The 26,371-nt window shown below is 38.3% G+C and overlaps 1 long non-coding RNA gene across 1 annotated transcript; it reads left to right on the top strand.

The window, feature by feature from the left end:
• The first annotated feature begins 22,372 nt into the window (after positions 1 to 22,372).
• LOC137043412 (uncharacterized) lies at positions 22,373 to 23,907 on the top strand. The gene is made up of 2 exons (XR_010898472.1): positions 22,373 to 22,645; positions 22,728 to 23,907. It is a non-coding gene; the product is annotated as an uncharacterized lncRNA (long non-coding RNA).
• The last annotated feature ends 2,464 nt before the right edge of the window (positions 23,908 to 26,371 follow it).

Genomic DNA, 26,371 nt, shown 5'->3' with positions numbered 1-26,371 from the left:
TGGTGTAATGGTGTGGGGGATGTTTTATTGGCACACTTTACATTTTACATGTTTTACAACCCCTTAGTGCCAATTGGGCATCTTTTAAATGCCACTGCCAACCTGAACATTGTTTCTGACCATGTCCATCCCTTTATGACCACCATGTACCCATCCTCTGATGGCTACTTCCAGCAGTATAATGCACCATGTCACAAAGCTAGAATCATTCCAAATTGGTTTCTTGAACATGACAATAAGTTCACTGTACTAAAATGGCCCCCACAGCCACCAGATCTCAACCAAGCCTGCAGTCTCCCTCTCATTTACTGAAGCTTTCGGGCCTCGATCGCCCCCCGGTGACCGGTCCCTGTATAGCCGCCCCTCTGTGTTTTCTAATGGACGCGAGGCAAACTAAATAATAAAATTACACTTCAAAATGTTTTCCCCAAAGTTTGTTTATGTCACTGAAGGCAGTTATCATCACGATGATTTCATTTCAGGTGTTCGTTTTAAAAATAAGTTTAGTTTGAGTTAGTTATTTGATGCTATAAAAACGGGGGGTGTGACCGTGTGACGTCATCATGATTGACAGCTGAGATCGACGTCTTCTCTGAGTGAAGTTGTCACTGAGGCACTAACAGACTTTTTTCGAAATTTTTGGGAGCAGATTAGAGCTTTAGCTTTAATTTCTACATTTCCATAACTGTTTATTTCACACCAACTTAATTAATTGTTCTGCATCTGCGAGAGTGTGGGCGGCCTTTTGATATCGCAGCTGTACTTCCTGCTCTACTTCCTGCTCTCCACTGCGCAACTCCGGTCCCGAAATCGCTACTGCGCAGACTCGGTCCCAAGATGTCCGCGCCGTGCAAGGCCGCCTAAAAGCTTCAAATCTGCCAAGCGGAAACGGATGATGTCAAGTCGTCCATATTTTTTTACGGTCTATGATCTCAACCCAATAGAGCATCTTTGGGATGTGGTGGAACGGGAGCTTCGTACCCTGGATGTGCATCCCTCAAATCTCCATCAACTGCAAAATGCTATCCTATCAATATGGGCCAACATTTCTAAAGAATGCTTTCAGCACCTTGTTGATTCAATGCCACATAGAATTAAGGCAGTTCTGAAGGCGAAAGGAGGTCAAACACAGTATTAGTATGGTGTTCCTGATAATCCTTTAGCTGAGTGTATATGCATAATACTTATACACAGCACACACACATATACTATGTAAACACAAACAATTTTTTTTAAATGTGAATATTCACTCATCCATGTGTGGACCTTGCTTTGTACACTGGTGAGCAGTCATGTTGGAACAGGAAGGGGCCATCCCCATACTGTTCCCACAAAGTTGGGAACATAAAATTGTCCAAAATGTCTTGGTCCAAAATGATCTATTTCTCACAATTTTATTTTATTTTTATTCTCTTTACAACTGTTTTAATTGTACTTGTTTTTTATTTTAAATCGTACACATGGTATTCTTATTTCTTATTCTTATTTTAATTAATTCCTATGCAAAGCACGTTGAATTGCTATTGTGTATGAAATGTGCTATACAAATACATTTACCGTGCCTTGGTATGCTGAAGCATTGAGTTCGCTTTGGGCCAAGCCCAACCCCTGAAAAACAACCCCACACTATAATACCCTGTCCACCAAACTTTATACTAGGCACATTGCAGTCAGGCAAGTACCGTTAACATGACATCCGCCAAACCCAGGCTCGTCCATCAGATTGCCAGACAGAGAAGTATGATTTGTCACTCCAGAGAAAACGTCTCTGCTGTAGAGTCTAGTGACGGCATGCTTTACACCACTGCATTTGATGCTTTCCGTTGCACTTGGTGATGCAAGTCACCAAGTAAAAAAATTAGGGCCATTGAGCTACTCGGCCATGGAACCCATTCCACGAAGCTGGAATATTTAGTAGTTAGGAAATTTCAGGAATGGACTTATTGCACTGGTGGCAACCTATCACAGTACCACGGTTGAATTCACTGAGCTCCTGAGAGCGACCCATTCTTTCACAGATGTTTGTAGAAGCGTCTGCATGCCTAGGTGCTTGATTTTATTCACCTAGGATCATGGAAGTTATTGGAACACCCGAATTCAATGATTTGGAGGGGTGTCCCAATAATTTTGCCAATATAGTGTATGTTTGTGTTTTGTCAAGCTCAAAAGAACCTTAAAAGTTCTCAATATCATTTGCTATATTCCAAGTCTCCTGAGGCCATATGACTGACAGTCTGTTATTCACTGATAAGTTATTATTTACTAATAATCTTCACCTTCACTGTAGCCCCATCCCTATATCTCATACACGTTCCTGTTCAGATTTCAAATGCCTCATTTTTTCAGTGTTACAGAATTCCTAATGTCACTGAAGTCAAACAAACATCAGTATGCCAAACGCGGCATGCAATTTTGAATATGCAGCCTTCATGCTAAGTAACTGTGCCCTTTCTTTCAACAGTGAAAAACTATTGAACTAGCTATAATATTTTTACATATTAAAAATGTTTTAAAGTAAATGTACTCTTTTCACAAAGCAAACATTTTGTGTCCGAACTGGACATAAATAGGCCTTGTACAGTTTATTTTGCCAGAAACACAAGCTAAGCTGAGACCTAAAATTAACTTTCAATGTAAAATCATCTTTGGATGTTCATTCTTACACCTACCAAATTGATACATGAACAGCACTAACAGAATAACAATGTGAAAGCAGAACAATGAAGAGAGAAAGCTCAGGGAAAATACATTATTTGAGGAGCTTCCTGTCTATGTCTTTGCCTTGGACATCCAAATGACTCAGTGCTGTCATATGGCCTCAGAAGACATTGATTATCAGTATAGGCTATTTTTATGATGCCTTTATGGTGATGTGGTCCTTGGTGGCAATGGTCCCTAAACTGTTGTCAGATGAAAAAGAGCTGCATGAAGAGTATTCAAAATTTCCCTTTTTCTTTTCAATGAAAAAAAAAAATGCATCAAAAAAAGAATCCTCCTGTATTCAATACCAATAATACAGTGTAATTACATTATCCTATAAAGCGCATATAAAACTGGTTGTCAGAGCTTGTCTTCATAATCTCCTTTCAGGGCTTTGCACTCAACCTCTCTTTGACCCACACGTTGAATGCATCAGTTTCTTTAACAATCAATAAATACACAATACATCACCGGCACAGAGCTGAGAGCAGCCGGGTGAGACAAGGTCTGCTCATTCAGCCTAATTTGCTTTTCAATATCCCACTGTGGCTAGAGCCTGCGGAATACGGATCCGTTGTCTAAATGTCAGCAAAAAGGAAAAACGAATGGATGTGGAACCGTGTCACGCGAATCGACATGGCGAAACATCGCTGTCTAGGACACTATCTGTGACAAGGGCAACCAGCAGGGGTAAGGGCAAAGTGAGAGAGAGGATGTTTCCATTTTTTCATTTTGTTTAGTAGCATTGTTTAAAATATAAAACTACATGTGCAGGATCCTCAGGCCTCTTCAAATATAAAATCTGGCCTGAATATACATGATATGACATGGGAAGTGAAACTTTGAAAAGGATTTAGAAACATGACTTAGTCAAGGTAAACCCTGTGTATATATATATATATATATATATATATATATATATATATATATATATATATATATATATATATATATATATATATATATATATATATATATGTAACAGGGTTTAAATAATATTAGTTAAATTCATGCACAAATTGGGAAAACTCGCCATTGGCTGTTGCATCACTTGTACTCACATACGTTGTGTTGAGGGGCGGAGCTGCATATTCTCCAGCAGTTTCGCGATGGTTCGTTGCTGGTAAGCTGCATTGATCATTGCTCCGTCTTTATAACTATGTTTGGACTGTTTTCAAGTGCAAAGCTGAGCTTTTATACTACACACAAGTTTACTGCTTTTGTATGTCATCTCCTAGCGCTGTAATTCGAGTGAGATATGTGTTATTTGTGATGATGAAATGAGGAGTGTGTATTAACGTACTTGTGAACTCCGAACTCTGTTTATTTTAAGATTATTCATGCAACGGTGATGCAGTGCCTCTAACCAGCCTTTTTGGCCGTGTGTGTTTTCTCCGGGTATGTGTTTTTGTCATGTTGTGTATGAATTGTTATCTGAATTGTGTGTTAGCGATCACCACACGTGCTTTAGGCCCTCGCAAGTGCTGAGCGTGTATCTGCGCCATTTTAGATGTGTGCGTTCTTTCCCCTCTGTATGTAATTTACACAAAATATGTAAAATGTCGGTCATTTGAGTTTATAGTTACATTAATGTAATACATTCATAATGTATGAATTACATTAATGTAATGTGATGAGTATTGTGAAGAAAAGATGCAGTTTTATAAAAAAAATTCTTTAAGGTATGTTTTATTAATAATTGTCCACTATACTTTTTATACACTATACACTACTTTACACTATACTTATATTTTAGCACTTTGAGATTTTGTTTAATATAAAGTGCATTATAAATAAAATGTATTATTATTATTATTACTATACGATCACTTGGAAATAATGTACATTGAGCAGTTTCGCGATGGTTCGCTGCTGATTATTCATGCAACGGTGATGCAGTGCCTCTAACCAGCCTTTTTGGCCGTGTGTGCTTTCTCCAGGCCAAATAAAAAGAGAAACCGTCTGCCTGAAATCATTCCATCAAGATCAACACGGTCATATATATATATATATATATATATATATATATATATATATATATATATATATATATATATATATACAGTGGAAATCTTGTGAGAGTAAGATATTTTAAACAGTGAAATATCATGTTTCTTGAAATATGTAGGTGAAACTTCAAACCTTGATTATTAATATAATATTCCCTGATATGCCACATGTTTGTGATGTGTATATATACAGTACCGCCGCTAGCTGTCTTGATGCCCTACGCACATTATTTTTAATGGTGCACGCGGGTGTCGCGTTCACGTATTTGTTGACCTTTGGGGGGTGCTGAAAGAAATTTATCATGGTGCCCCCCTCAGCACTTGGTGCCCTACACTCGCGTGGTGGGAGCAGCTGCACTGTATATGCCAAAAAGATTCAAGCGGTGTGAATCGATCAATGATTCGGGTCGCCAATGTCATGTGATTTCAGCAGTTTGGCGGTTTGACACGATCTGAACTGCTGAAATCACGTGACATTGGCGACCCGAATCATTGATCGATTCACACCGTTTGAATCTTTTTGGAGGAACGCGGAAGAGAAGACAATGCTGAATAAAATATATTTTTGGACCAAAATGTATTTTTGATGCTTCAAGAGATTCTAATCAACCGACTGATGTCACATATGGACTACTTTGATGATGTTTTTATTCCCTTTCTGGACATGGACAGTAAAGTGGGCATTGACTGCATATGCTATGGGACTAAAATATAAAATACCTTAAACTGTGTTCCGATGATGAACGGAGGTCTTACAGGTGTGGAACGACATTAGGGTGAGTCATTAATTTCATTTTTGGGTGAACTAACCCTTTAAGTGTAACATCACTGTTAGGGCTGGGCGATATGGCCAAAAATTCATATCCCGATAAAGCTAATTTGATATCCCGATAACGATATGCATGACGATATAGCAATTTTTCTGTTTTCTGTCTATACAAAATTGCAATGTGGAAATGCAGTTTGAAATGATATATAAAACAAATAAAGGTAGTATGGACTACATTTTATTTTATTTAGAACCTTTTTTCAAGCAAGACTGTTGGTAAAGTTAACACCTGCCTAGGGATGTTAACCGATGACCGTTTGACCGATGGTTGACCGTATCAACGCTAACCGATCAAAGTTGTCGGTTGAAAAAAAAAAAAGTGATCTCTAAATTAGGCTATTATACAGTGGACTAAACGCTACTACAATTAGCCGTCTCATTCCAAAATCTTTTTGTGTGAAGTCAACATATCCCTCGCACTCAATTTTCATAACTCGCCTGTTTGTACTTAATAAACCAATAAAAACATTTGGCGCGAGGTCACAGCGTTTGGGTTTGCACGCACACAAGGTTTGCAAAAAGTAAACAGGCTAAACACTCGAGGTTAGAGTCAGGGCAGACGACAGTATGAAGCGTGCATTTCGCTTAAGATGGGCTTACATTTGGAAATGTATATTACATCTACATTTCAGTGGTAACACATAAGATGTTGATCGTCTTTCTTTATTATTGTTAGCACTACCTCGAACTAAAGCGGCGTCTCTTCGGAGCTGTCATTTTCTTAAATGAGCCGCGGGTTTCAAATGAGCTTCTAACGCTAGACAAATGCCTTTTATTTTCAACGCGATCACCTTGTACCCAAACCATTTCGAAACTAAGGAGCCATTTGTCCTCAGATTACAAACAAGCTCCTCGGCGGCGCGTTTGCGGGACTCGTGTTTCGCGCTGTGGGGGATTTAAAAAAAGTGACGTGAGTGGAAGGGAGCCGGCAGCGCTAGGACAGTGCGTGTGTGTGTGAGAGAGAGCGAGCGAGCGCAGGAGCGCGGCTCGCGGCTGTTATTTCAAATAGCGCAGCATATTTTAAACTAATCGGTTAACCGGTTTCAACCGGCTAATGAGGCTCGGTGGTCGGTCAAGAAAATGTTTAGTTTTCGCCATCCCTAAACCCATTAAAAAATGCCATTAAAATATTTCAATATATGGCTGGTGTACCACGCGTAAAAGCCCGTTGCAGCGTCTGTGTCTGAAGTTTGTTTTGAGCGCTTATGCCACCACTCTGGCATAGGCTAATTACTCTGAGAATTACCCTGGTCTGAACCGCGTCTACTACTCCATGTTTGTTCTTTATGTATTGCAGCGTGCATGCGCATGCCATGGCGTGAGGTGCATCTTGACATAAAATTCTGCCGTAAATGCCTTATCGTGGCGTAAGCGATAGAGCCTTATATAAAACGATAGACATTTTCTATCGTCCAGACGATATATTTCGTCATATCGCCCAGCCCTATTCACAGTCTAATATCTCCAAGGATCACGCCCTGTCAACTGGTCCATTGGTCCTTCACTTCTTCTCCTTTTGAGTGTGAAAATGCTACATCTGGACTATCAGGAGGTAAAGTTAGAGGGATAGGGTAATTGCCAAATGATATTTGTTCATCTTTATTGATTAAGACTTCAGTAATACTGTTTCTAATCTGGTGTTATAATGGAGCATCCTAGTGGATGCCGAAACTCAAATAAATATTTGCTTTCAAAGCCTTTTTTTCTTCGTCTGTTTTTAACCTGCTCCTAAAATCACTGCAAAGAAGTTTGAACTGTGGCCTCACACTTGAGTGGTAATCAAATAGCGGATAGTGTTGAAAGATCTTCAAATATTACCAAGCAATTTATAAGTCAATGAAGACAGCTCATTTACATTCCTGAGATGGAGGAGTTCATTTAGAGGCGGTAGAGCAACTGCAGTTCAAGATACTAGCTTAGCTTTGCTTCTGGTTGATTTAACACACAGGCAAAGGTTGAGGCTCAGTGCTGTGTATAGCATATATACAGTGATGCAGCTCCTATTTTCACTTTACCAGAATGCCAATCACGTTGATGGGGGGGCTGCGGGTTGTTTTAGAAGCATGCAGAATTTGTTTTGCATGTTAATAGTGCTTTTTTATCTTGTTCATATTTACCCTGTATTTCACACATGAATCTCAAGTAAATGCAATCGCACATGAGACAGCAGTGCATGTATGAAGACTCAAGACATTCAGATGAAAATATTATAAACATCTATGTAAGAGTAAACTAATTTTGATGTCCATTTAGTTATTTACATTTGTTTCTATTTTAGCTATATAGCTACCAGGAAGTGATTCAGTAATTGTGTATCATTAGAAAAAAAAAAATCCTAACAGCATTATGCACTTGTGTATCCAATGCCCGCGGGAAAACCGTACATTGGCAACACAGTACAGTTGAGTTCTGTTGGCATTTGACAACTGACATTATGCATTGCTCTGATTGGTTGTTGGTCTATCTAATTGAGGTCTTTTCTGGTTCGGTTGAAACGCCCCATAATTTAAAATGTGTGTGTGGGGCCCTTCTTTTAAGAATCTGAGCGCATGGTCTGAAACGCATGGCACGTGCACTTTGGGCATGTCCGAATCCACTTTTGTTAGTTTAAGGACTGAAAAAAAAAATGGTTGGGCGCATTAGGTGCTTGGTCTAAAAGGGTTGTACCATGTCTCTCTTATTGATTGGTGCAATAAACCAATCAGAGTCATTTATTTCTCACTCTCAGTACCATTCCTTTTAAAAGCCAGTTGTGCTTGCACCATGGCGGAATTTGCAAGCGGAAAGACTGAACCCTTCTCCAGAGAGGAATCCTTTCATTTTTTTATTTGTAAAAATGTTTGTGTGCTGCTGTGCGTTGCGTCCCTGTCTGTGTGATAAGCAGAGTATACGGGCATTGTGCAGTGGCTTATAGGCGCATATTACAAATGTTATATATATATATATATATATATATATATATATATATATATATATATATATATATATATATATATATATATATATATATATATATATATATATATATATTATAAATAACACATACAATACTGCACAGTCATTTCCAGTTCCTCAAAAAAGCAACAGTGCGCCAGAACATAAGTCGTTTTCAGACCTTCACGCACATGGGCGAACAGATGGGTGCATGTGCATTTGTTATTTAAACAATGTGGTGCTGGACATGCAGAGATAAATGGCTTTGCATTGCAGAAGGTGTATGATAGTGCCCTTTGTGTTTGTGTTCTGGTGTCTGCCCTGGTAAACCCTGTGTTATGAGGAAAAAATGTCCCCACAAAGACAGCTTATAAATTTTACAGAATTATGTTTTTTGAAAATGTAAAAATCCTGAATGTTTTGTATGATGGGTAGGGTTAGTGTAGGCATATGTGTGTTTGTGTGTGTGTGCATGAAATAATTTACCTGATTTGCTTTTGTTAGCTTGGTCAATGCACTCAAACGGAGTGAGGGTCCAAAGCTGCCTAAAAAGCTTAGCTACACTGACCGGCAACAGAGATGGAGGCTGGTAACTGGGTGATGGAAAGGTGTTTATTTACAGTGTGCAAAGTAGAGTAAAGTGCTGGTGATATTTACAAGTCCTTATTTACAGTAAAAATAAAAAATAAAATTAAAATTAAACATCCAAAAATTTATTTACAATAGGCTGTGTGAAATATTTACAAGTGAAAGGGTAAACCAATAAATTGGTCCAATACACTGTAACACATGATTCAGGTATACTGACTCACTCACCGAGCCCTGAACAATGCTGCATGCAGCCTTTAAATAGGCTAAGCCACTTAATAGGACTAAAACAAAGATAAAGGAAAAGGTAACATAGAAAATTAACAAACTCAAACAAATACATTGCAAATGCAAAAAAATAAAAAATAAAAAACTTTCATAATATACACAGTACATAAACATTTAGGTAAAGAAAATATGTAATAAACAATATTAAGTTTATAAATACCCTCAATTTAATGTTAAAGGGTTACTTCAGCGATTAGCATATGGCTTTGTATCAGTAGAAACCCTGGATTATATTCAAATGATTGAGCTTTCCCCCCTCATATCCCCCTGAGATAAGAGATTTATGCATTTTATTTCTGGAAAAATTCCTCCTATGATGCAAATTGGCGATTTTTGCATCATAGGAGGAATGTTTGCCCAAAGGCTAAAGACTACAGCCAGCAGAGGGAGCCATTTCCGCATGTTTTGAATCCGCGCATGGGGGATGGGCGGTCACACTCAGCTCGCAGAGAGAGCTCAGCTGGCAGCTACAGGGCACTCATTTAAACGGAGATATGGTGAGCAATGTAAGTCTTTTAACTTTTCAAATCAGTTAGTGCTCAGTGCTGTGAGACTCGCGCGGTGACTCACTCATTATATTGAACAGACACGTTCAGTTTTTAATTGAAGTGTCTTCTCTAACTCAGTCACAGTAATCAAGTTGGTGGTATTGGAAATGGCCTCACAGGGCAGCGAAGCATTCTGGGAATTGTAGTCTTTCCTCCCCAAAGGACAAAAATACATTTTCTGTCCTTTCTCAGTCTAGAAGACACCAAATTCAAAAATAATTTCACATTTCTACTGCATTGATGACCCAGTTTAAATACAGATTCATCTTCCCAGTGCTGAAGTACCCCTTTAAACTGTGGGCAAAACTCCCCCTGTTCAACTAAACAGTTGAACTTTGCCTTCTAGTGGCGGGAAGGGGATATACAAAATAGCAGAAGTAAATGCAACTCAGTTTGACTGTTTGGAACAAGGTGGTAATCTAGCACTCGGAAAGTGTACCTCCCATTGCTAACCAAGCCATCATCTGCTGTTAGCTTTACATTGACTCCCATTCATTTTTGAGTCACTTTGACAGTGAATAACTTTACATCTGAGACGTTTAAAAACTCCATGTGTCCATTGTTTATTTATAAAGAAACACAACTGCATAAAAGGCTCCATTACCTTGTATCTTACACTATCGCCCCGTTGAAGCTGTTTTTGTAAAAATAGGCTAACGATTGCGTCATAACCAACGCGACTGTTGCACAGTTGAAATTGACGTATAGACAGGAGGAGGCAGTCGGGGGGACGTGAAGACAAAGTCCGATAAAGTCAAGGGGGAAGAATGGGGAGAAGCCGATAGTGAGCAACAGGAGAAAATATTTAAACAACGTAATTCAGATTTTACTTTCCACAACTACTAGAAGACTTCCAACTGTCATACAGGTTGCTTACGTCACATCTACATCGTCAAGCTCAGTCTGAGCCTGCACAGTACGCTCAACCATCAGGAAGTGAGTGCCTCTAGTTGACATCTATGGGGTCGCTCTGTCCATTTTTTTTATTGTCTATGGTTTGGAATTGGATGATGAACCAATACGTAAGTATATCTGTTTGTATTTGTAAATGGATGTATTTAACAAAATAAAATAAAAAACGTTTAACATGAACACTTGTACGTTTCTTTTGTATTGCACAAACACAAAGTAACAAAACATTTAACTTCTAAACATTTAACCAAACAAACAAAAAGTCAGGGATGTGGACAGCCTCAAACTACACACACAAACAGATGGAACTACAAACATTTCTGTGTTAACTGATGGATATTCTTGCGCAAGACAGAGATGAATGTAAAAGGTATGTGAGCTGATGTAGCGAGTCCAAATCAAAATAAAAGTCCTTTCATGATAAAAGTCACTTGTCACAGGTTTCTGTGACAGCTTTTAAAATGTATTTATGCAGAATCATTTCTCAACCGATTTGCTCAAAAACAGAATCATTCAGGAACAAAACACCACTGCTCTGTATTGCTCGATGTTGTGTATTGGTTTAATTTGTAATTATTTTCAGCTGACGAAGCAAAAAGAGACAGGGTGCATCTCAATCAGCTCATGAATCAGTGTTATGTTCACAAATCCAGGTACTGGTAAGGACCCTAGTTTACTACACATTGGGACAGTGTTTCCTCAGTTTACAGTGACATGAATACATGTAAAAAAAAAAAAAAAAAAAAACCTTTGTCTTTGTCTGACATGCATTTAATTTTTTACACTTCAGAAGTTTGAAGTATACATTGTGAGGTGTGTAACCCACATTAAAATGTGGCCTAAATGAGTAAACAAATTATAGATAACTGCAAGAATTCATAACATTAAAATATATAATAATATTTTATAGTTTACAAGTAAATGGGATAAACATTCATTAAGAATTAAGGAACATTTGAATAAAAACACACCTATAAAGGAATTGCATTGGCGCTTCCCCCTTTAAGATATTCGCTCACACATGTAATGCATAGTTTAGACTGCACTGCAGTTCACTGCTCTTTTCACACAATGCATGACTATCTGGGTAGCTGCTGTATTCACACTGAACGATGGCTTGGCAATAGGGGATTTCACTCTGCATGATTATTGAAGAAGAAGAAGAATCGCCAACAACTCTGTCCTGTCGTCAAAAACCTCTATGAACTTTGCACCCCATAAAACGAAACAATCCCCGAAACTATGCCATTTGATCGTGCTGCATTAGTACTGATTTGTGCCGCAAAAATGAACGTTCTCCACCAGCACTCCACCACTTAGGCCTGTATGGTAGAGTGGCCTGATGGCACATAACAGCCTGACTGAAGTTTGCCAAAAGGCACCTGAAGGACTTTCAGACAATGAGAAACAGTATTCTGTGATCTGATGAAACAATGCTTGAACGTGGCAAGCGTAATATCTGGATGAAACCAGGCACTGCTCATCACTGGCCAATACCATCCCTACAGTGAAGCATGGTGGTGGCAGCATAATGCTGTGGGGATGTTTTCAGTGGCAGGAACTGGGAGACTAGTCAGGATCGAGAAGGATCAACAAATAGGAAAGCAGCAAAGTACAAAGACATCCTTGATGAAAACCTGCTCCAGAAAGCTCTGGACCTCAGACTGGGGGCAGAGTTCTTCCAAAAGGAAACAACAAAGTGGCTACAGGACAAATCTGTGAATGTCCTTGAGTGGCGCAGCCAGAGCCCAGACTTAAGCCTAATTGATCTTCTCTGAGATCTGAAAATGGCTGTGCACTGATGCTCCCCATCCAACCTGATGGAGTTTGAGAGGTCAAAAGGCAAAGAAGAATGGCAGAAACTGCTCAATAATAGGTGCCACACAAAGCTGTAATTGGTGCCAACGGAGCTTCAACAAACTGTCAAGCAAAGGCTGTGAATACATATGTACATGTGATTTTACTTGTTTTATTTTTAATAAATTGTCAAAGACTTCAAACAAACTTCTTTCACATTGTCATTTAGCTGTATTGTTTGTAGAAATTAGGGGAAACAATTATGATTTTAATAATTTTTTTAATAAGGTTGTCACATAATAATGTGGAAAAAGTGAAGAGCTGTGAATATTTTCCAGATGCACTGTATATCCCTTTCTTTAGAAATAGCAAATATAATTCAGGACAGTGATTTCAGTCTCCACCCCACCTCATCTAAAACGCTGGCATTCATTTGTGCTCAATTTGTGTCGGTTTGTGCAGTTGATAGAATCATTAAAGGGTAACTAAACCCTAGAACAACTTTTTTTAGTTAATGATCTGCAAGAATGGAGCTTTATTATTATTGTTCATTGAGTCGAGTAAATGTTTTGACAGTTGGGTTTAAAGTGTTTAAATTCTATAATATATGGTGTAAAAACGTCTTAGTGCTGCCCTCTTAAGGTTGAACGGTGGCTACTGCAGTTGATTTTTCCTATTGGACGTTATGGTACTTCGTTACGTAGGTTTGTACTTCCAACGGCTCACTACCACGCCCCTGGTGGGAACTCACAACGCCCCTGGCACGAGCTCACCACGCCCCTGGTATAAAAGCATCCTGTTTCAGTTCAAAACCTCTGTAGCGAGTCAGGAGTTGTAATTGCGAGTATAGAAAATTATCAGGATAGCATATATTATCATCTAGTTAGCACAGCTATTTGTATAGTTATTTAGATTAATTCGTGTAGCCTAGTTAGTTAATTAGCATAGTTGTTAGTGTAGCATTGTTAGAAGTTCTCTTCACTTGCTTTCAACATCCTAATTAAGAAAATACAGATATATAATGCAGTTGTAAGTACATGTTTAGCTTTTCTTCTGATATTTTTGCCGCCTGTCATGTCTACAGATCATTTTCATACCTCAGAGTAGTGTTGTCACGATACCAAAATTATGACTTCGATACAATATCAGACTAAAATATCGATATATCGATACCACAGTAAAAAAATAAATAAATAAGATAAGATGCTTAATATGACAACAGAACTTGTTATTATTCATTGTTATTTTTTACTAAAAATTCATGTGGCCAGCATGTTCCTTAGGGTTGGGCATCGTTTTGATTTGAACAATTATTGATCAATTGATCAATTTCTATTAAAATTATCTCACAAATTTTTGCTATCTCAATGTATTTTTTACAATGGGGTAATTGTGTTGCAATAGCTTACACACAGCACAAGAAAGCTTGATTTCGAATGGTAAATTGAATTAAAAAAGACGAGTAAACAGTAATAAAATAAGGACAAATAAACAGATTACAAACAATAGCACAAATAAATACAATAGAATAGAAGATACAAATTAAACAGACTGCTTTATTTTTTCAGGTAGGTCTAACATTCAGCTAAGAAACTGAATAAAAAAAATGCATAGTAATTACATTTAAAACAACATTGAATAATGTTCTTTGTAAAAAATTCAATAGCGTACAGATGAAACTATTAAAGTTACACAAGTTGATCAGTCAAGAGCAGTTGATCGTTTGTCTTTTTGTAGTTTGAATAGCAAATGACTGCGGTCCCTTTAAGACTAACAGACGCATGGATTCTAAACACTGTTCCTGTTACTCGTTCTTCCTGAACTGTTTGCGACTGTGTTTACATTAATACTCTTCCAGATGTGCACTGATAATTCTTTGAGTGTATTTGACCAATAATAAGCTGGAAAAGGAAGCAAATGTTTGCACTTGTATCATGTCAGAGGTGGCTTTATTACGGTAGGCTATGTGTGTGTGCGCTTCAGATGTGGAGCACGAAATCTGCGAGGATTAGTAGAATTAATTTATGTGCAATCCCGCGCGAAATTCAGACCGATCACTCACTAACACTAACACACTGTCATGAGGAAAAAGTCCAGCAGAACGCGCGTTCGCCCGCTTCGCCGTGCTCAGAGGTTAACCGGGCTGAGGGAGAATATGCCGGTGTGTGTCAACCAGGTGTCCACTCGCTGACGGTCAGAGAGGAGAGCGCAGCTGATATCGATACTGTAAAAACTAAGAATCGTATCGTTTCAGATATTCCAGTATCGATATATATCGAAATATCGATATTTTTGACAACACTACCTCAGAGGCTTTCAGACAAACCCTGACACGCAAATGGTTGCCGTGGTAACAAACAACAAATCCGTAACGTGCTAGACTGCTGGCGTATGTAGTCTAACTTTTATTTAATGCATGAGGAATATTTAATATGAGGAAATCGGTTGTAATAGGCTATTAGGTTTGAACTTATTGGTCCTGCGCTTTTTTAGTGGTATTCAGTATAAGTATATGGCTGTTCAGTGTTCATAGATTAGTTAGTGATCTCATTCTCTCTTGCGCTGCTGCTTCGCTAGCATGAATGAATGAATGAATGAAAGCATCGTCCGCATCGGGAGTTAAAGCAGTTTGAGCCTACAGACTCTGTGTCTACAGACATTTCACCCTCCTCCAGTCCACTTCAGGTGAAGGTGGTGGAGAAAAGTCCTCTAGTTTAGATGACTGCTCTGTTGCAAAACTACTGTCCTCACTCCAGTCACTATCCATCTTTGCGAGTCTGACAACTGTCAAACAAGTTGTCACTCGGGTCTCAGGTGCACGCCCCCCCCGCTCAGCCCCGCCCTCGCCTCGTCCCGTCTGCCTCCGCTGGGCTCTGCCCACTTTTGCAGCATTTTTCAAATATTGCCAGAGGGCGGAGTTAGGCTGTGAACAGGGGTTTAGTTACCCTTTAAGTACAATCCTATTTTAAACATACGAACACAAACCTTTTCAAGTACACATATTTGTCCACCCGATATGGTCCAAATCGTTCCAAAACTGTGCCGTTCGTTTGTGCTCGATCTTTTTCTCCTCATTTGAAACAACACGTTGGATTCAGGACAGGGACGTCACTCTTCACCCCAATGCCATCCAATCGCCCCTTTTTGTTTGTGCTCAATTTGTTTTGTGTTATAAAAATAATCATCATCAGAGCAGTGACACGTCAAGAGCAGTGACATCATGCAAGCAAGCCGCCCTCTCCATCAAACTTGTCTACATACCTGGCTGGTATATAAATAAAATAAAATAAGCAGGCCATGCTATAGCTATTTTATTCCTGTACAAATAAATAAATAAAAATGTTATTTTTCTTTGGCTATTTCAACACCATTCAGGGAAAGTGCCTACAAAAATTGCCAGAGCATAGAGCAATAATACTGAATCATCCCCCAAAGCCAAAAAAAAAATTAAAGTTAAAAGCTTCAAAGTAGCCCGTTTTTTCCCCCAGAAATTCTAACACTGCTACTCCATCCCTTGAAAGCAATAAAAACAAGCAGCTCTGCTCAAGTGATGCCACTTTTTTATAAATTCAAGCATGGTTGACTGATGCTGCACAGATGGTTAGTCCTTCACTTCAGAGCTTCTAGGACAAAAAAATGGAATACCAGAATATTGTTAAGAATGGCATACAGGTCTGTACCATTAGCAGAGAATAACTGAGAAAAGTTTATTTACAGATCTTTGAACCTCTCTACCGAGCCTCTCTTTGTAGTACATTTGGAGGCAGGACTTGACATCAACTTTTTTGCCCACCAGCCAATGTAGTTAGTGGTGCTCTATAGAGTCGACTTTAAAATGGGTTGTACCAACCACAAAAGAGACGCCTTCACCTTAACGGAAGTGTATGTAAGATTGTGACCAAAACTGGTACTGCAATCACTTTCCCCTCTCACCCTCCTTTCTGACTCAAGGTTGCCAGATAGGCTGCAGGATCCAGCAGGAACGTTTGTAGCTGCAGCTGTGGTAACTAGAGCAGATCTGGCAACTCGGATGCTGAAACACTACTGACTTTGTGATTGGTCGATAGGTGGAGGGTGGAGCTTCAGGCCAAAACACAACATGTCAACATCAACATCAGTCGAGGGCTGCAAACAACAGCTTTGAAATAAACAATATCCTGGCCTGACTACTGTTGTCAGTAATTTATGTATTTGAAATTAACATGATTTCTTAATGTCTAGTGACATTGACAGACACAGAGGGATTAGTGCAAGTTAGGGGTGTAACGATTCGTTTTAACAACGATTCAATTGAAATTAAACAGTCACACTGATTTAAATTTTTGGCTAAAAAGTTACTGAATCAATTTCAAGTCACGGAATCGTTTTGGATCATATCGTTCTAAATGAACCAATATTGTCCTTAAATCGTATCGACAACCTCAAATCGTGTTACGAATCGGATCGTTGCTAAAACGAATTGTTACACCACTAGTGCAAGTGCAAGGTTTATTAACAGAGGTTTCGAACACAGATGATACTTAGAAGGTGGGTGACACTCAGACAATGGACGATGAAGGTGAAGACGAAGGTGAAGACGAAGATGGATACAGGTGAAGGCTTCTATGAAGGACAGCTAGTCACGGGTGGATCGGTGCAAGACCAGACAATAGGAGTGAAGGTGAGCCGGGTTGATATAGTGGTGAAGGTGAGCCGGGTTGATATAGTGGTGACTGGTGATGGTGCCCAGGTTTTCATAATGATGGTGATGGGGAACGAGTGGGCGTGGCAGTGACTGATGATTGTGAGGGCGTGACACACATCAGGGACATTTTATGATGAACTGAAATACATTTCTTACATACAGTTCCTTTAACGTACTACAGTTTGCACAGTACATGATTTGCTAGGCTGGATCATATACCAGCTAGGGATGTCACAATATTCTGGTATTGACAATAATAATGAACCTCTAATAAGGTTAAAAAATAAAGTATAGTTATTGTGTTAATAAGGGGTGATGCAATATACCGGTAGTAACGATAACTTTAACAGCTCCAGGTCAGCAGCGTCAGAACAACAATTAGGGTGGTGCTGACGATCGCATCTCCCTCAACAACCACTTACCCTAACCTTTGCTATAACGATAAGCTCTACCCTAAGAAATGCCCAACCCCTAAACCTACCCTTAATGACGCTATAAGCACCACCCCAACACAAACACTGCTGTTCTCAGACTAGTGTGACTTAAGGCTCTGCGGTTTTTCAGTCTAAATCTGTAGTCTATTTCAGAACCAGAATCTGGTTGACATCCCAACATATGGTAGGTGACGGTATTGCACCCTAATTCTGGTTGGCGTCTGTCATAAAACACAAGCAGTCACAGCATGCAGCTGCTGCCATGTAAAAGCATGTTGTTGGATATGACTGAGGAGATACTCTATACTCGTGCACCAAGAAAGTTATCCAGTGTGAACGTTTTTTGGGGAAATATCACATTAATCAGCTTGGTTTCCAGGACTTGCTAATCAATGATCAACAGTGAGCACAAAAGGGGGCAAAACCACCAACCTGTTCACAATCCTCCATCTCCGAAAGCACTTTAAAATGCTGGTGGGGATTCCCCATAGAGAAGTTTGCGAATGTATATCTAAATGTGAAGTTAAACGCAGCCTTATAGTTTATTTTTTTTCTGGTTCCTTTTGAGAAGAATACAATTTAACAGGTTGGTGGGCGGAAGCCCTGGTTGGAAGTTTTTTTTTTTTTTTCGACTGATTCGATCATCTGCCATTATGTCAGTCTGGTTGAGTGACTTTTATTGACCGTGAGATTCTGTCTTTTACAGAGTAGCTGGTAGGTTAACAGCAGACACAGAGCTCATTGGTGTCACCTCATATTACACTGCACCTCTAATTGGCCCATCAGAGCAGTGATGTTAACAAGCTGGCGAAAGAGGAGTGGCCCCACTTTCATCAAGCCTTTGAATGACAGGGACCTTTAAGGATTCTGATGACAGATCACAGGATAGCAGGGCGGAAGTCTCTGCTGTCTCTTTTCCTGCACTCAATAAGTGTTATTTATGCACTCAGACGGATGATGAAATCGTTGTTGGTTGAAAGTCAACTTCACTTTGACAGATAGTTTATCTCCTGACACTAGTGGGTACTATCATTTGAGGGGAAGTTTGACTTGGGAAATAAAGTAGGACAGATTGCAAGTTCCACACAGGGTGTGAGGGTTCGAGCTATGAACACAACGACGCGAAGACAGCGTTTTCAAATGTATCTTCTTTGGAGAGCGTTTTCAAAAAGCTACTATTTTTATTTATGTATTAGTGTGGACATGGCCTTAATTTTATGAAGTGTCGAGAATACTTTTTGAGTGCAAAAATAAATAAATAAAAGAATGACTTTTCAACAATTTCTTCACGTTTGTTCACCAAATGTGTATGCGTTAGCAGAGCGTAAGCAGCGCATATTTTTCCGGCGCCCATGTTAACAGATTAGAGCATTCACACCGCACGCAGAGGCCTGAATTAAAGCCATAATACATAGTTCTTGATCAAGTTGACCTGATTAACATGAAAAACAACAAATTTCACCATAAAAGCGTCTGAATTGAAGTGTTCTGTGTTTCACTATCCCCATATTACATCAGTGCTGTGAAACACATGACTGCCAAAAGTTTTTGCCCAAACTTTAACAGGCCGTTTAAATGATTAAAACTAGAGGCATATCTCAACTTTAAAGGAACTGTATGTAAGAAATATATTTCAGTTAATCATAAAATGGCCCTGATATGTCACTAGACATTAAGAAATCATGTTAATTTCAAATATTTCTATGATTTTGATGTTGACATGTTGTGTTTTGGCCTGAAGCTCCGCCCTCCACCTAATCTACCAATCACAAAGTCAGTTGTGTTTTGGCATCCAGGTTGCCAGATCTGCTCTAGTTACCACAGCTGCAGCAGTTCCTGCTGGATCCTGCAGCCTATCTGGCAACCTTGAGTCAGGGGGGAGGGGGAGAGGGGATACACCGCTCTACAGTCATTTGAAAGCAGAGGTGGACAGTAGTGTTGTAGTACTCGAGATCGGTCTTGGTCTCGAGACCGGTCTCGAGACCACTTTTTAAAGGTCTTGGTCTCGTCTCGGTATCGACCGCATTTTTACTCGGTCTCGTCTCGGTCTCAGGCGAAGATGACTCGGGATTTTGTCTCAAGACCGGTCAAGACCACAGCTGAAGGCATATAAAGAGCAGAGAACTCCACCCTGCGCTCACTCTCTCTGTCTTCAAAATAAGCACATAAGCTCTCTCTGATACTTCACATATTAAGCTAAATCAAAAGTTCAGAAAACCGAATCCATGTTGAACGTTGCGCGTTCGGACAACTGTTTTGAAGTACCGCTCGGTGTGAATTGCGCTCAAAAAACGTTTGACCAGCTAAACAGCTGACATAAATCATACATTAAATAAATAGGAAACAATTTCTATCCAGTTATGAAGTGTTTTCTGTGTGACAAACCTTCCGCGATGTTCTGACAGCCGTGATTCACACACAACGGGTCTGCTAATGTCCGATTCACGACCAAATGACTCATTTGAACTGAATCATTTTAACGACGGTAATAAGAACTGATCTGTTCAACAATGAACTGAACGAATCAGTTTAATCATTTACTCAGAACACCTCAGAAATGAGAACACAAGTGTGCTTACCCAATTTAGCAAGCGTGGAGAGTAAGATTTATTAGTTTTAACTATCCACAGTATTTCAGCTTATGTATGTTGAATGTGTAGTAAAATAAATAGTCTAAAATCATTTAGTTTAGACTGGAGTGAGGTGAAAACAGAACAAAGTTGTTTGTTAGCTAGCTGATCATTTTATTAAATTGTATATGGCAGAAAATGTGGCTATTTGTTAACTGTTAATGCTATTTCTAATATTGATATGATTATATACCAAAACAATTCAACCTGTTGGAACAAAAGACACATCAAGATAAGAGATCATACATAATATGAGATATAAACATAAGATAATAAAGAATGATTGTTTCGTTGCATTTTTAAAAAGAAATGGTGTGTGTGTGGGGGGGGTGGGGGGTCTGTCAGCCACCACCATAGACCATTTTTGACCCAAAACCCTGCACATGTGAAATATTTGTTAAATCAAACTGTAGTTAATCAAAAAATGCAAGTACAGGGTTTCTTTTCCTTGTTGTTGCACAATAAAGCTGCACAATAACATTTTCAATTTGTAAATGAAAAATATGTACATATGTAAAATAATTTGCTTAAGCAGCATACTAATGCATATCTGTATGATACATCTTCCACCTCCTGTTATTCACATTCATTTAAGACATAATGGACTGTGTCTGAGATTAATACCTCATCCAGATTAGCATTCTTAGGGAACTTTGAGTTTTAAAATGGGATTGAGCGCTTTTCACAAAACAAAACACAAAGCTCTGTCAGTGTTAGTTTGGTGTTTGTGTCCACCATAGACTGTAAACAATATGGACACGTCGTCTTCAGTGCCTCCCATTGACGAAAAGTTCAGTGTTATTTGCTTATAGAAGAAAAATATTAATTCCCACAAAGCTGCAGTGCCTTTTGATTATTTGATCAAAACTTCTCTCATGGTACACTTACACACCCACACATACGAGAGAAGTGCCAATCATATGCATATTCCACATTTTATCATAAGTGTGGGGACATGCATTGGTCTCGGTCTTGACTCGGTCTCGGCTTGTCTTGGTCTTGGTCTTGACTCGGTCTCGGCCCTTCAAAGTCTTGGTCTTGTCTTGGTCTCGACCCTTCAAAGTCTTGGTCTTGTCTTGGTCTCGGTTTAGGTGGTCTTGACTACAACACTAGTGGACAGTAACTAAGTACATTTACTTGAGTACTGTACTTAAGTACACTTTTTGAGTATCTGTACTTTACTGGAGTATTATTTTTTTCTGGAAACTTATGACTTTTATTTCTCTACATTTGAAAGACAAATATCGTACTTTTTACTCCACTACATTTCTATCTAGGCCGGAAATTGTTTCTGTAGCAGCTCTGAAAGTCGGAGGATGATTTGTTCCATCTTTAAAAGGTATTTGTTGTTGTTGTTTCAGACAGTCTGTCAGGAATCACTCTTATAGGGTCATATACATTTTCCCAACTTTTTTTGAACACTGATCAGTTCATAGCAAACTGGAAGAAGACGGTTCTTAGGCACAAGTGTGTGCACCCATAGACATACTTTGAAAGTTTGTTTCAGTAAAAAAAATAAAAAAATAATCAAGATTAGTTTAGTTAGCATACAATTGGTGCATGTCTTATAAAATATTAAAAATATAAACCTCTGGGAGAAAGAGAAGAGTAAAGTTGGGAGAATATCAGATGTTTATCAGTGTATTGGATCCATGCATTCGGCCTTAAAGTGACAGCAGCTTTGTAAAGAGCTTTGTAACTTATATACAAGTATTTAAATGAGTTTAAGTTAGTCGTATGCTAGTATGTCAGATGGACCATCACTGAATGGCTTAAACCATGATGACAGTGTGCATTTATACAACAATAATAAAATAATGCATTGACATACAAAAGGAAATTTACTTTAATACTTAAGTACTTTTGAAAACAAATACTTCTGTACTTTTACTTGAGTAAAAATCTGTTTTTACAACTTTAACTTGTAATGGAGTAATATTTGACCAGTAGTACTTTTACTTTTACTCAAGTAATAGAGTTGTGTACTTTGTCCACCTCTGTTTGAAAGTGATTGTGTAACCCATGTTAAATGTGGTGCCTTAGGAAAATAAATATATATATATAATTGTATAGTCTAATAGTTGTATTTCTAATTAAAATATTGAAACGATCTATTAAAGTACATTGTGAATTAACTATGTATAAATAAAAATAATAATTATCATATTTGAGCGGAGATCATGTGACGTATTACACGTAACACAAGCTGTGTATGACGCAAGCGGATGACTCACGGAAGTGCGAGAGATGCGCTGAACACGAGATGAGTGATGCAGAAACGGGATTAAAAAGGTTTATATTGTTAAAATTCATTTAATATTGTTATAAACAACTTTTATAATACTTTATGATTGATGATGATAAATCATTGTAGAATGATGATTGCCGATGTAAACGTGGATGCTAGATGATTGTGAAACTCCTGTGAATCTGAAGCGGGTGTTTTAAAAACTGAAAACTCGGGATTTGGTGAGTTATCTGTATTTTTCTTTTCTTTAAAAGATGTGTTTTTTGTTACCTGCATATCATTATGCATGTTGTAAAAATCGTTTTCATATTTCATGTTCATATGATTTATTTTGAGATGTTGAGTGATATATTTTGTTAAGCTATGAATGAATATTGATGTCCATATCAATATGAGTATAATATACATTTCTCAATATGCCTGTAAAATAACATGCTTGACATGAAAAGTTGTGATGCATATTTAAACACAGTTTAAATAGGAAAAAGAAAAGTTGATGAGATTGTTATATATTAATGACACTGTTTTGGTAAAACACGTCAGGTTTGTTGATTTGAGTTGAAAACCTCTCTCATGGATTTGAGATGGCGAGCCACCAAAATTGAATGCTGATTCCTGGACCTGGGAAAGCACACTTTTGTTGTATCCACTGTATTAAGGACATTCGTTGCGTTGCATCAACTTGCTTCAGGAGGACAACTCTCTTTCCTTTGGATACTTCTCTGAACTGGTAGGACTGAGCCGATTTGGCACTCACTCACTGGACTTGTTAAAGGACCATTCTTGGACAATATTTGAAAGACAAATTCAGACAAAGAGTTATAACAAGGGTATTTGGTTATTGCGTGTGAGTTAAATGTATATTTTGTATTTAATTTTGTTTTGTTTTTTCATTTCAATGTGATTAGAGATTTCAGTTTTGCTGACTGGTTAATTGTGTTTATATTACCTTGTTACGGGGTTTTGTTAAAGAAGGTTCTGGTTTGAAAGCAATATAGAACAAAAATCCCCAAATTTAAAGAGACAGTTAAGTTTAATAGCTGTCTGAAATACAGAAAATAAATAAACGATAAACGGTCTTACTACAGTCTGCAAATTGAGGTAACGTACATTCAATTATTTCAAGAGAAAAAAAAGAAATCGAAATCTTAACAGAATAAGAGAAACAAGACAAGAGATAACACAGAGAATTCATATTTTGTTTATCAATTTATTGTTTTATAATTTATTTCCGTCTCCAAATCTTGTTTGTTTTGTCTATGTGACTGTTAAATTACAAATATATTTTCTTGAGTAATTTTCCTCATATGCTTCTGTGGTTTATTTACTGCCAGTATTAATTCTGTTCTCCACCAACCTAGAAACTGGTCCATTGCTCTAACGTTATGTTGAGGGCACTTGTTACAATTGCAGGACCGGTTTTGGCCACAATCTTACACACACTTTCTTTAAGGTTACTTTTATAGTGTAAACCACCTAAATACAGCATGTTTTATGTATATGTGCGTGGGACAGAGGGGAACACGGTCACATTTGCAGCAGATAAATGATCTGCCCATCATAAAGCAAAGCACGAGAATGACAGGTGTTGGAGGAGAACACCAGAAAAGGTGACAGAATGGACTATATTCGTCTGTATTTGCAATACACGAGCCGCGGTTCACCATACGCTGCCAGTGTGAATGCACAACGGGCGTGTGCGGCTCCCGCTCTCCTTACGAAGAGACATACAGCTTGCGCATGCAGTGTGAAGCCGTCGTTACCATTGGCTGAAGCTGCACGTGACCACCATGACAAGTGATGCTTACACAGGAGCTAAACAAAAATATTTGCATAGCTTCATAAAATGAAGGATGAACTACTGGAGTCATATTGACTATTTTAACGATAATAATAATTAATAACCCGTTGTCTACCTTTCTGGACTGTGAAAGTGTTAATTAAAATATCTATGGAGTACGTTAGCTCTCAGATATCTTTTATATCTTAATTTGATTTCCGAAGATGAAAAAAGGTTAACAACGGGTTTGGAACGACATGAGGGTGAGGAATTATTTACAGAAATTTCAATTTTGGATGAAAAAACTCTTTAACTCTTTCATGCATGAATTATGAAAACCTCAGTCAGGATAATGTGTGTTTATTGCTCTTTGGACATGAAAAACAAGATTTGAAAATCATTACACATATTTTCAAAGAGATTTTCAGAATTCCACTATGTCCAGAGTGGACAGCATTCATTAATGGTTAAAACTGAAGATATACTGAATTAAATACAATACAGTAATAACACTGCAAGTTGAACTTCATACAAGTTGAACTTTGCGTATCTTTGATATCAGAACATGAGGATGTGATTCCATCAGAGATCTCTACAACCTGTTAAGGTACAACTGTGGAAACCCAATTTAGGTGCTCCCTCGAGTGTACCAGAGTATGTTGTTTTACCCTTATCAGCTGACATTTCTGATTATGTTCAAGAAAGACAAATTTCTACCATAGTGCTCCTCTGAGAAAACCTAGCGATCAGATGTTTTCAAACTCATTTGAAATGAGCACTGTTGGGGGTTACACATTACAAGTAACATGCATAGTACAATCAGATTACGGTTTGATGTAAGGAATAAAGTATTGGATTACAAGCAACATGCTTTATGTAATCAGATTATTATTTTTATGTTACAAGTAAAGTAATGCATCACAATTAACAAGTATTACATAATCAGATTATTTTTTTATCTAACAAGTTAATTAATGCATTACAAGCAATCCATGTCTTTTGATCAAGGACACTCTTGGGAAGAGAAGGGTTAGATGGGCCACCTTAAACCTAGCACAGCGTGCCCTCTGTCATTGCACAGGAATAGGTTTTGTCTAGTGTTTGTTCCTCAAAGACATTAGGATTGCTTGAGAGCTCATCCAGAAAAGCCCATGTTGATTGGTTTGAGTGAATTCTTCTGGAACAAATCCTCAATGCAACTTTTATATAAGTGATTACTCTGTTTCTTTGTCTCTATCACTCTCTGTTGTTGTGTTGTCGCTCCATATCTCAGTTTAACATCAGCTTTTAACTCATAACTCATATACTAACTCAAGATGACACTGCTGTGTGAATGCATGGAGCATTTTTTGGCGGAGGGTTTAATGGGGTTCAGATCACAGCAAAGGCCTTAGACCTGCATCAAAGAATAAAACAGCAACAGAGTGCAATCATTTTCCATTTCCGGCTAAGAGTGATCGCAGCCAAACAGTCATTTGCAACAAAATGCGTCTCTGGATCCGTAAACAATTTTGTCTCATTATGCTTCCCGATAATTTAAGGGAAGCTATTTCCCATCAACACTTGACCTTTTAGAAGAGGATATTAAATGCATTAATGTTAATGTGTGTGTGTGTGTGTGTGTGTGTGTGTGTGTGTGTGTGTGTGTGTGTGTGTGTGTGTGTGTGTGTGTGTGTGTGTGTGTGTGTGTGTGTGTGTGTGTGTGTGTGTAGGGTGGGTGGGTGGAGGTATGGGGAGAGGATGACTTCAGTTTTTAATCCACAGGTAACAGTGTGGGGAATAGTGGTGTCTTACGCAACTATAATGTTTGTTCTCCAATGGGCAATAGACTCACAAAAGTCTATTATAGGTTAAGGTGTATCAGATGTGTTGGGGTAAGCTGTGCCAGTGGCTTAACTAATAGTGGATTTATCTTTGATACAAATTCAGGGAATACTAGCAATACCATACAAACACTATTACAGAATATTACATTTCATGATGTTTTATA

This window comes from Pseudorasbora parva, chromosome 16 (assembly GCF_024679245.1).
Source record: "Pseudorasbora parva isolate DD20220531a chromosome 16, ASM2467924v1, whole genome shotgun sequence".
Classification (NCBI taxonomy): Eukaryota; Metazoa; Chordata; class Actinopteri; order Cypriniformes; family Gobionidae; genus Pseudorasbora; species Pseudorasbora parva.
The sequence above is the reverse complement of the archived record's forward strand: the minus strand, read 5'-3'. Positions and strand labels throughout refer to the sequence as shown.